The sequence below is a fragment of the Marmota flaviventris genome, chromosome X (genome assembly GCF_047511675.1).
Source record: "Marmota flaviventris isolate mMarFla1 chromosome X, mMarFla1.hap1, whole genome shotgun sequence".
In the NCBI taxonomy this organism is placed as follows: Eukaryota; Metazoa; Chordata; class Mammalia; order Rodentia; family Sciuridae; genus Marmota; species Marmota flaviventris.
The window spans coordinates 104,798,736-104,811,669 of NC_092518.1; positions in this window are offsets into that span (position 1 = coordinate 104,798,736).

Here is a 12,934-nt window from a genome sequence, read left to right on the forward strand (position 1 = left end):
CACACACTGACAAGTTTGTTTTCAAATTTGGATGTGCTTTATATCTTTTTCTTGCCTAATTGCTCTGATTAGGACTACTAGTACTCTGCTGAATAAAATTACTAAAAATTACCATCCTTGTTTTTTCCAGATCTTAAAGAGAAAGCTTTCATTTTTCCCATGCAGTATGTTAACTTTTGACTTATTATAAGTAGACTTTATTATGTTCAAGTACATTTCTTCTATACTTAATTTATTCAGCATTTTTATCATGGAGTGGTATTGAATTAAATAAAATGTCTCTTATGCATCTGTTGAGATAATTATATATTTTTTGTTCTTCATTCTGTTGATGTGATCAATCATGCTTATTGATTTGTTTATTTTTGGCCATCTTGCATCTCTGGGATGTATCAAATTTAATTATGGTGAATAAATATTTAAAATGTGCTGCTGGACTATTGTACTTGGTTTGCTAGTATGTTGTTGATGGGTTTTGTACTTATATTTTTCAAGGATAATGACCTATAGTTTTTTTTTTTTTTATGTTATATACTTTGCTATTGATGTGAGGGTAAAGCTGGCCTTATAGAATATGTTTGGTATAAATTTTTCCTATTCTATTTTTTTTGGAAAAAGTTAATAAGATTTAGTTTTAGTTCTTGTGATTTTAGTTATTTTATTATTTTATTTTTATTTATTTATTTATATATTTTTTTTTGTTGTTTTTGTAGTTCTTTCTGATGATTGAACCCAGGGCCTCACACATGCTAGGCAATACTTTGTCCCTACACTACAGTCCTATTTTTTTATCATTTCTTTTCAAAGAATCAGCCCTTTGTTTCATTGATACTTTAAAATTTTTACACATAGACTTCTTATTTTTTCATTTTTATATTTTAATTTGTTCTAATTAGTTAGACATGACAGTAGAATGCATTTTCACAATCATACATAAATGGAGTATAACATCTCATTTTTCTGGTTGTACATGTTGTAGAATCACAGCAGTCATGTAATCAGATATGTATAAAGGGTAATAATGACCAGTTCATTCTACTATCCTTCCTATTTTTCTAAACACTCCCTTCCCTTGACTCCCCTCTGTGTAATTCAAAGAATCTATATTTTTCTCTACCCCCACTTTTGTTAATTATCAACTAGATATCATAAAAAAACAACATTTGGCCTTTGTTTTTTTGGAATCGGCTTATTTTGCTTTGCATGCTATTCTCCAGCTCCATCCTTTTACTGGCAAGTGCTATAATTTCATTCTTCTTTACGTCTGAGTTTATCCGTTGTGTATATATACCATAATTTCTTTATACATTCATCTATTGAAGGGCATCTAGGTTGGTTCCATGGTTTAGCTATTGGGAATTGTGCTGCTATAAACATTGAAGTGGCTGTGACCCTGTAGTATGCTGTTTTTAAGTCTTTTGGGTATAGATAGAGGAGTGGGATAGCTGGGTCAAATTGTGGTTCCAGTCTAAGTTTTCTGAGGAATTTCCATACTGCTTTCCATAATGTTTGCACCAGTTTGCAGTTCCACCAGCAATGTATGAGTGTACCTTTTCCCCCACATCCTCTTCAACATTTATTGTTGCTTGTATTCTTGATAATTTCCATTGTGACTGAAGTGAGATGAAATCTTAGTGTACTTTTGATTTGCATTTTTCTAATTTCTAGAGATGTTGAATACTTTTTCATATATTTGTTGATCAATTGTATTTCTTCTTCTCTGAAGTATCTACTCAGTACCTTAGCTCATTCATTTATTGGGTTATTTTTTTGGTGTTAATTTTTTTTGGTACTGGAGAATGAACTCAGGGGGACTCTACCACTGAGCCACATCCCCAGTCCTATTTTTGTATTTTATTGAGAGATAGGATCTCAATGAGTTGCTTAGTGCTTCATTTTTGCTGAGACTGGCTTTGAACTCACAATCCTCCTGTTTCAGCCTCCCGATCTGCTGGGATTATAGGTGTGTGCCACAATACCCAGCTGGTGTTAATTTTTTTAAGTTCTTTATATATACTGGAGATAAAAGTTCTATTTGACATGCATGTGGTAAAGATTTTCTGCAATTTTGTAGGCTCTCTCTTTATGTTATTGATTGTTTCCTTTGCTGAGAAGAAGCTTTGTAGTTTGAATCCAACCCATTTATTGATTCTTGATTTATTTCTTGTGCTTTATGAGACTTGTTAAGGAAGTCAATTCCTGAGCTGACATGGGGAAGATTTGGGACTACTTTTTTTCCTATTAGGCATAGGGTCTCTGTTCTAGTGCCTAAGTCTTTGATCCACATTGAGTTGAGTTTTGTGCAGGTTGAGAGATAGGGGTTTAATTTTATTTTGTTACACATGGATTTCCAGTATTCCCAGCAACATTTTTGAAGAGGCCATGTTTTTTCCAGTGAATGTTTTTGGCACCTTTGTCTAGTATAAGATAACTGTAACTCATTCTATGAAGCTGGTATCACCCTGATACCAAAACCAGACAAACATATCAAGGAAAGAAGACTTCAGATCAATATTCCTGATGAACATAGACACAAAAGTTTTCAATAAAATTCTGGCAAATTACTCACAAAAACATATTAAAAAGATACTGTACCATGAATAAATGTTTTCATGCCAGGGATGCAAGCTTGATTCAACATATGGGAATCAATAAACAAAATTCATCACATCAGTAGAATTAAGGATAAGTATCATATGATCATCTCAATAAATGCAGAAAAAAACATTTGACAAAATACAGGACTCCTTGTGTTCAAAACACTAGAAAAACTACAGATAGTGAAAAACATACCTCAACATTGTAAAAGCTATGCTAAACCCAAGGCCAACATCATTCTAAATGGAGAAAAAAATGGAAATAATTCCCTCTAAGAACTGGAAAAAGAAACAGACTATTCAACTTAGTCCTAGAAACTCTATCCAGAGCAATTAAACAGATGAAAGAAATTAAAGGGATAAAGATAGGAAAAGAAGAACTATTTGCCCATTTTTAGAAGATAAAAAAAATTCCACCAGAAAATTTCTAGAACTAATAAATGAATTCAGCAAAGTAACAGGATAAAAATCAATATCCATAAATCAAACATATTCCTATAAATCAGTGATGAATCCACTGAATGAAAAATTACAAAAACCACCCCATTCACAATATTCTCAAAAAAATAAAAATAAAATACTTGGGAATTAATCTAATAAAAGAGGTTAAAGACCTCTTCAATGAAAACTATAGAAAACTAAAAAAGAAATTGGAGAAAAACTTAGAGGATAGAAAGACCTCCCATGTCTTGGATAGGCAGAATTAACATTGTCAAAATGACCATACTACCAAAAGTGTTGTACAGATTTAATGCAATTCCTATTAAAATCCCAATGACATGCTTTGTAGAACTAGAAAAAGCAATCATGTAATTCATTTGGAAAAATAAAAGAATAGCCAAAGCAATCCTTAGCAAGAAAAGTGAAGCAGGAGGCATCACAATACCAGACCTTAAACTATGTTACAGAGCTATAGTAACAAAAATGGCATGGTATTGGCACCAAAACAGACAAGTAGATCAATGCTACAGAATAAAAGACCCAGAGATATTATATATATTAGAGAATTAGGGAGGGAGGGAGAGAGAGAGAGAGAGAGAGAGAGAGAGAGAGAGAGAGAGAGAATATCTTTTTTTTTTTTGTAGATGGTCACAACACAATGCCTTTATTTTTATGTGGTGCTGAGAATCGAACCCGGGTCCCGCCCGTGCTAAACGAGTGCTCTACAGCTGAGCCACAATCTCAACCCCTTTATATACATTTTAATCTATACTTTATTTATTTCTATGTTGGTCTTTATTATTTTTTCTGTTACTAATTTTGGGTTTGTTTTTTCCTTAATTTTTAGTTATTGAAGATGCAGGGATAAATTGCTTATTTGATATCTTTTTGCTTTTTTGATGTAGGTGTCAATTACAGTAAACTTCTCTTAATATTTCTTTTCCTTTCTTTTTGTTTTTGAGAGGGATGTATCAGGGACTGAATTCCGGGGCACATGACCACTGAGCCGCACCCCAGCCCTATTTTGTATTTTATTTAGAGACAGGGTTTTACTGAGTTGCTTAGCATCTCAGCGTTGCTCAGACTGTCTTTGAACACATGATCCTCCTGCCTCAGCCTCTATAGACATTGGGATTACAGGCATGCACCATTGTACTTGGCTTAATACTGCTTTTGATTTAACCATAGGTTGTTTTTCTATGTTTCTCCATTTTCATTTGTTCCAAGTAATTTTAAACTTGTCTTTTTTATTATTTCCTTGATGCATTGGTTATTCCTGAATAAGATTGTTAATTTCTATATTTTGTATAGCTTCCAAAGTTTATCTTATTAACTTCCGATTTTAGTGAATAGTGATTAGAAAGGATACTTGATATGATTTCAGTTTCTTAACATTTGTTGAGACTTATTTTTTGGTCTATCATATGTTCTATCCTAGAGAATGGTCCATGTAGCAGTGAGAAGTATGAGTGTTCTATATCTGGTAGATATAATGTTCTGTAGATCAGATGCCTGTTAAGTCTGTTTGCTCTAGGATACAATTCTATTCTACTAATTATTTTTTTGATTATATGTCTATATGATGTGCTCATTACTTAAAGTAGGGTGCTAAAGTCTTCAACTTTTTTTAGTGTTTCTTAGAGTCTGCCTTTACCTTTAAATCTATTCATATGTGTTATAACAAATTTGGGTACTAATATATTTGGTTCATACATATTTATATTGTTATTCACTTTTGCTGAATTGACTCTCCTATTATTATATAATGACCTTTATTGTCCTTTTTATCACTTTTGATTTGAACGTTATTTTATCTGACCTATACATGACTGCTCTTCACTTTCTTTGGATTATATTTGCATGAAATATCTTATTCCATCCCTTCAATTTCAATCTATGTGTTTCCTTTATGGTAAAATTGATTTCTGATAAGCAATAGATTGTGGGATTTTTTTTTAAATTACTCAGTCACTCTATATGTTTTAAGTGGAGAATTAATCTATTTACATGGAAGGTAATTATTAATAGGTAAACTCTTCCTATAGATTTATGTTGCTTATTTTCTAGTTTCATTGTAGTTCCTTCTCCCCCCCACCCCGCTTATAGTTGTGCTTTGTGGTTCACTGGTTTACTCTAATAGTGTAACCAAAGGTTTTAGGAGTTTGGGGAGAAGGAGACCTCAACTCAGTCTGAGTTGTGTCCTTGGCATACATACTGTAAAAGAATTTCAGCATGCACCACTCAGAGACACAAACAGATTTATTTAGACAAACAGATACACATTTAGGGGAAAATGTGGGCTATATGAGGGGAGAGAAATCTTTGAGGTAAAGTGAGAAATATGCACTAAAGGTAGAATTCAGGCCATCTTCTCAGGGACAGCAACCCTTTGGTGTGAAGTGTTGATATTTACAGTGGGATAGATACTACAGGCTGGACTAGGGGTCAAGCCAGGACTGGGAATCAGGGCAGAATTAAGTGTTTTTGCATCAATTTTTTTTTAAATCAGTACAATCCACACAGTTTATTCAGCTTTTACCAGTTATATAATTAATTGTTAGAGGGGTGAGGGGAAGGGCATATTTTTTGAAGTTCTATCACAAGGGTAGCTTTAGGTAACCACTATCCCAATCAAGATACATAATTTTACCATTATCAGACTCCTCCTTTCTACTTCTTTATAGGTGAAATGACTTGTTCTTCCCTGACTTAATCCCAAGGAATCACTAATTTATTCTCTATTACTGTGATTGTTATTTTATTAATGTTATCTGACTATAATCATTGCATAAGTTTTTATAGAACTTATGCATTGTACTCTCATTACTTTTTATAGGCAAAAAGCCCTCAATCAGGGGCATGGGCATAGAGGCTGTGTTGCTCAAGAATGCTTATTTTGGATTTCAAAGTTCATGGGGTTTTTCTTGTCCTCCAATAGCTTATGGTGCTTCTTGTTTAAGACAGTTTTTCTTCTTTTTTATTGTCAAATTCCTATCTCAGTAGAATGTTTTGAATCCTTGCTTTTTTATTTTTGAATTTTCTATTACAAATTTTACTTTGAGATTACCATGAGATTTACAAAAACATTTTTTGATTATAGCAAGCCATTTTGAAATGGCTAAACAAGATAATAAAGATTAGAATAGAAACAAAAAGAGAGAAAATATAATAACAGTATATATTAATATACTACAATTGCACCCCACTACTCTTCACATTTTGACTTTTTGATATCCTATTTTGCATTTTTTCCATATTGCCTATATCATAATATATTAATGTTTTCATTATTATTTTAATTATTTTGGTTTTTAATCTTCATACTAAAGATATGAATGTTTTATGCAACTGCAGAAGCTATTTACTTTTCTGTATGTTTACTTTTACCAATGAGTTTGCTGCTTGTATTTATTTGGAAGTGAGTTGTTCATAGTAATCCCTTGGTGGCCTGTTTAACACAGCAGTTTCTATGGCTCAATATGAGGATTTTATTTTATTTTTATTTTTTTGGTACCATTGATTGAACTCAAGGGCACTCGATGACTGAGACACATCCCCAGCCCTATTTTCTGTTTTATTTAAAGACAGGGTCTCACTGAGTTGCTTAGAGCCTTGCTAAATTGCTGAGGATAGATTTGAATTCTTGATCCTCCTGCCCTAGCTTCCAGAGCCTCTGGGATTATAGGCATGCACCACCATGCATGTCCTCAATCTGAGGATCTTTTTCTAAAGTGGTAGTGATTATAGAACTCTGCTCAGCAATGGATTTAACCTTAGTTGGACTGGTCCTGAGTTTGAAGTCTAAATTCTGGACTTAATTTCCTTTCCCTTCTCCAAGTGTGAGGGGAGAGTCTCTTGCCATGCTCTGCTGCTTGAAGTTGGGGGATAAATGGCACAGACAACTCCTTGATTCTTGAGGCCTTCAATGTATCTTTTTGTTATACTACTGACACTATGTTCTCTCACTTGACTTAGGTCTTTTGAAGTAGATGGGTGAATAGTTTTTCTAGTTGGTATGATCTGGGGACAAGATTCTTTATAGAGAAGAAGGATACATTCTTTATATGGCTAATAAATTTTATACATTGAACAATGTGAAAATAGGCATGCAGGTGATCTTATATGTTTACCAGTCCAGTCTAATGGTAATGCTGGAGTTTACATTGTTTTAAAAATGAAAATACAGAATTACTTAGGGGATAATTCCCATGATATTGATAAAAAAAGTTTTGTAACCTATTTCCTACAGTTCTTATGTCTTTTGGTTTTGTTTTGCATATTAGAAGGAGAGAAGGAGGTGAAAAGAAAAAACCCAATGAAGGAAACAAAGAGTGAGGAAAGGCAGCACAAAAATACCACAGGTTTATTCAGTACAAACCTACAGAGGTGGGGCCCAGAAGAGACTGAGACTCATATTCTACTTACAGTCTATGGAAATTATAGGGGAGTAAGGGAATGGGGGAATTTTTGCATTAGGATATTGTTAGGAAGGGTCCTTGTGGTCATCACTTCCATTCTTTATGCTGGTCACTGTTCCATGTTGAACCAGGTATTTTTCAGGGTTTTAGTTCAAGATGATTTTTTTTTCTTTGTGTAAGATTAGGTCAGGTTGAGTCAGAGTTACTGTGGGTGACTATTTTTCTAAGATGAAGAATATGTTTCAAAATGGCATTGAATATGACAATTTCTCCCTAAGAGGAAGATGGTAAAGAAGAAGAGAGGGAAGAAGGGAGAGACTGCATTGATGAATTGGAATACAAATGAAATATCTGAATGAAAGTGAATTCACTTTGTCCATGTGAAACACTGTTTGCCTTGCAGATGTTTTTGTTATGGAACCTCTGGAAAGAAAGAAAGGTGAATTTATAAAATGAAAATCTTTCCAAATGTAAAAGGAAAGAATGAGTTAGCAATTCACATGTTTTAGACTAATTTAGATGGCATGAGATGGGAGACATGGGATGAATATTTACAATTTTATGCACTGTTCATCAATGAGTACATTTTTGGGTGAATATTTCATATGAACACTTTCAGAATTTATTCTAGGACATCAGTTTCTGAAATAGTTGGCACTCAGCCCCATAGGAAAGTTACATGAGGCTAAGGATGTGTGTGTTTGTAGATAATCTTCACAGATTCTCTATGCAATCAGAATCCTTTCAGACACTAATCGCCTACTGTTATTTTGTTGAAGTGAGATTTACATAATGCAGAATTAACCATTTTACAGTGAACTGCTCAGTGGCATTTAGTACTTTCTCAGTGTCTTGTGTTACCTTTGTCTACTTATAAAATATTTATATCACTCCAACAGAAGAACCTATGCCCATGAATTATAACAAAGACTTATGAAGGAGAGCCTAGTCACTGACCTAACTCCATTTTGATTCCATCTTGCCTTTCAGACATTTTTTCTGAGCCATTCTCTTTCTTCTGCAGTAATCTTGAATTGCAGGAACAAGAATCCTGACGGATAAACATCTTGTGATGAGTCAAAACTATGCCCTAGGAAAGAGGAACTTTCTTATCTTGACTAGGTCCATTATAGCATGTATTATAGCATGTATACATTATATACATTATATAAATGTATACATTATATATGATTTATTATATGTATTATATATATACATTATATACGATGTATTATATGTATATATGTGTATATATTTATATAATGTATATATAACTTGCATGATATATATTATATAATATATACATTATAGCATGTATTAGTACTTCATTACATGTTATAAATGAATAGTATTCCATTGCACATATGTACCACAATTTGTTTATCTACTCCTGTGTTGATGGTGATTTGGGTTGCTTCTACCTTTGTACTATGAGTAATGCTGAAACAAACATTCATGTATAATTTTTGGTACAAAAGTATGTCTTCATATTTCTTAGTTAAATCTGAAAATTGAATCATTGGATCATATTGCAACTACTAAATGTTTAACTTTCAGACAAACTGCCAAACTATTTTCTAAGGACCTGAACTTTTTTTTTTTTTTTTTTTTTTTTTTGAGGAAGAGGGTATTAGACACATGCTGTATAAGAAACAGCAAAAGATAATCTAAAATGAACTAAATCAGTTTTACTACTTGACTCTGTTAGGTTCTGAGATATTAAGTTGGATTTATTTTTATATGTATATTTTATTTTACTTTTTGGTACTGGGGACTAAATCCATGGGTGCTTTACCAACAAGCCATTTCTCTAGCCTTTTATAATTTAATTTTGTTTTGAGACATGGTCTCACTAAGTTATTGAGTCTGGCCTTGAACTTGTGATCCTCGTGCCTTGACCTTTTGAGTAGCTGGGATTATAGATGTGTACTACCATACCAGCTAAATGTACATCTCTTTTAAATTATCACAGTAAAATATCTTTTGTAAGAAAACTACAGAAGTTATCTTCCATGTAAAGTAAAACCTCATAATGCTTTCTTGTGTTCTGTTATTCTCAAAATCGACACTGATAGGAGCTGGGATGGAATTTTTGGAATATTGCTTCTAATTGTAGTCTTATGAATGAATGTTTGAGAGACTAGCTATTGGTGACAATACAGAAGACTTTCACATTCAGTCAACCCTAAGCTCATCATCTGTTCATGTTCTTCATGGAGTACTTATAGTGTAATTCCTCATGGATGACAGGACCCTATACACATTATCATCCATTTTCTTGAATAATTCACCATTTTATTCTTCTGGTCAATCTTACAAACCTCCTCAGGCTCTATTGGCTCTAGTAGTTTCTTCTCATAAATAGTAAGATATTTATTTTGCTTCCTTAGACTTAATAAAGTGTGTGCAGCAGGATGTCAGCATCATTTCATTTTGGAAATCATTTAAATTCTTCTGATTGCATCAATCAAATGAGATGAAGGGGCAAAGTAGGTTTCCTGCTAGAAAATTCTGTAGTTGATCCTCCATTTTGAAATATTAGTTTGTGAGTAGTGGTGAATTGCTGGTGTGCTCTGTTTCAAATCTTTTTTTAATATGTTTATTTATTTTTATGTGGTACTGAGGATTGAACCCAGGGCCATGCATGTGCTAGGAGAGCACTCTACCACTGGGCCACAACCCCAGCCTGTTTCAAATCTTTAGTGACACAGCTCACAGTGAGCCATTAAAATACCAAAAACAATGCATAATATTTTACATTTTACATATCTTTTACACGATTTTTATTATCTATTTTTTTTTAATTTTAGTTATTCTTAGAAGGTGTGAAGTAGCATCTTATTGAGGTTTTGATTTATTTGATGACTAATGATGGTGAGAATCTTTTCATGTGCTATTGTCCATTTGTATATCTTCTTTTAAGAACTTTCTATTCAGAATCTTTATACATTTTTAATTTGGTTCTTTATCTTTTTGTATTGAATTGTAAATATTCGTTGTGTATTATGGATATAAATTTATTGTAAAATATACAATTGAGAAGTGTTTTCTCTCATTCTGTGTGTTATTCTTTCACCTTTTTATGGTTTCCTGTGAAACATAAAGTTTTAACTTTCCTTAAAAAATTATCCATTTTTGTTTCATATTTTTACTTGTGTTTTGATGCCCAAGAAGTCAGTATCTAACACAAGATTATGTTAATTTATACCTGTGCTTTTTTCCTAAATGTTTAGCTCTTGCATGATCTTTGATCTATTTAAATTCATGTTTGTATGTGGTGTGAGGTAGGGACTCAACTACATTTATTTGTGTATATTATGAGTTGTCAGGTATCAAAGTGATTAGGACCAAGAGCCAAAGTAAAGTAACAAGAATCTTTTCACTTATTATGTTTATATAAAAGAAGGTTCTAGTTTCCCAGTATGCTTTTAGTCCACACAGAATTGTATAGAGTGAATAGGGTCAGATGTAGATGAAGAATTATCTCCTTAATGAGGAATTCCCAACAAAAGCCTCCTACTGATAGACCTAGGAGCTAAGGAGGTAGAGAAGGGGAAGGCCAGGGGTGGAAAAGTACTCACTACTGGAGATAAGTGTCTTCAAGTCCCTTGATGAGGAAGTCTCTGTTTAGGTACCTAAGATAGGAATAGACATATGTGTAGCAGTGTGGCCAGTATGGGAGACAGAGGTAGAGGATGGGACTGAATCCTTAACTGCATCTCCCTTCAGAACTTCTAATTCACTGGCTATGACCAAACCTGATATAGGGAAGGAACCTTTCTCCCATGAGGAATACCAATGAAAAAGTTTATAATTCCTTATGGTCTGGTCTGAAAGATCACTGACAGAGTTTTGGACTGGAACTGGACTTCTCAGCATGTGGATAAACACTTGTCACAGATTTGTTCATTGAAGAGACTGTTTCTTCCCCATTGAGTAGCTTTAGTCCCTTGATGAACAACAGCTAGGATTTCTTTGTGGACTCTAAATTCTATTTCATTGCTCTACATGTCTGCCCTTGTCCAATATTACACAGTTACTTGCTACAGCTTTGTGATGTTTTGAATTCAGGAAGTTTAAGTCTATAAACTTTGTTATTTTTCATGATTTAAAAAACCCGTTATTTATTTATTTAAATTAGGTATATATGGTAGCAGAATGCAGTTTGATTCATTGAATGCAATTGCATCACAACTTTTCATTTCTCTGGTTGTACATGACATAGTGTCACACCATGTGTGCGGTCATACATGTACCTTAGGTAATGATATCCATCTCATTCCACCATCTTTTCTGCCTCCAGCCACCACCCCACACTTCCCTACCCTTTGCCCAATCAAAGTTTCTCCATTTTATCATGCTCCCCTATTATGGATCACAAGATTTTTTGAATAAGAATAAAATAGTTACTAAAATAACCAGAAGTCAGGATACTGGGCCCTAATTAAGGTCTTACTCAGAGGCATACCATACCAAGAGGCTAACCAGAAATATTAATGGGCATTAAGGCCTTTTTCAAGTATAAAATACCATGAGGTTCACCTGCAAGAAAACTCTAGTTAACTTCTTTGTCCCAAAGGGTAGAAAAATGGAACATGGGGGGAACCTAAATGGAACATAAAGGAAGGATTAAAACTCAAGGGCTAAAGGACACAGGGAATGACTTTGGTACTTTTTCAATATCAGTTTAACATAGACTGTGATCCATGATCATGACACAAAAATCATATTAGCTCCTATGCTTAACCAAAATGGGTTTTTCTGCTCTCATATACTCCCCTGCATGGTAAGAGTTCTTGCTCTTCTCACTTAAATAAATCTTACTCTGTTTACTCTTGCTTTCCATTATTGTTTATGGATTTAATTCTTTAACTTTGCAAGACAAGAACTCAGAAGGAAATTGGCAAAGTTGGGAATCTAGTCTAATCTCAAAACTCCAGTTTCATTTTAAGTATTGAAGGATATGGAAAATAAGTCCATGGGCATTTTCCCTAATATTTTGTCACTTAAAATCCCATTTAAAATCTCTGGCAGAGAGAAGGAACACAAAAGGAACTCTACCTGACTGACACCTGACTCCCCACCCTAATGGGTCACTTGAAGCAAATACAATAAGCCCTAGGGAATTCCCTATTCACATCCTGTCCCACCCTAAATTAAGCCTGTATAACCCAGACCCTTGCTTCAGCCAGATCAAACATTTTCTGCCATGAAAATGAGCCACACCAGGGTTTCACCAATTGACTCCACTGCTAAATATTAAATAAAGAAAAGCCTTCTGATCCGAGGTTTGCTTCCTGTCTCCCACCTTCATCATGTGTGAATCCTTTGTCCTAACAACTATTCTGGCTCCCATGTTTTTCCATAAGAAGTTTAATGTAAGTTTTCCAACTCTTTTTAAAAAATATCTTATTTTACTTATAGATGGACACAATATCTTTATTTTACTTATTTATTTTTTTATATGATGCTGAGGAT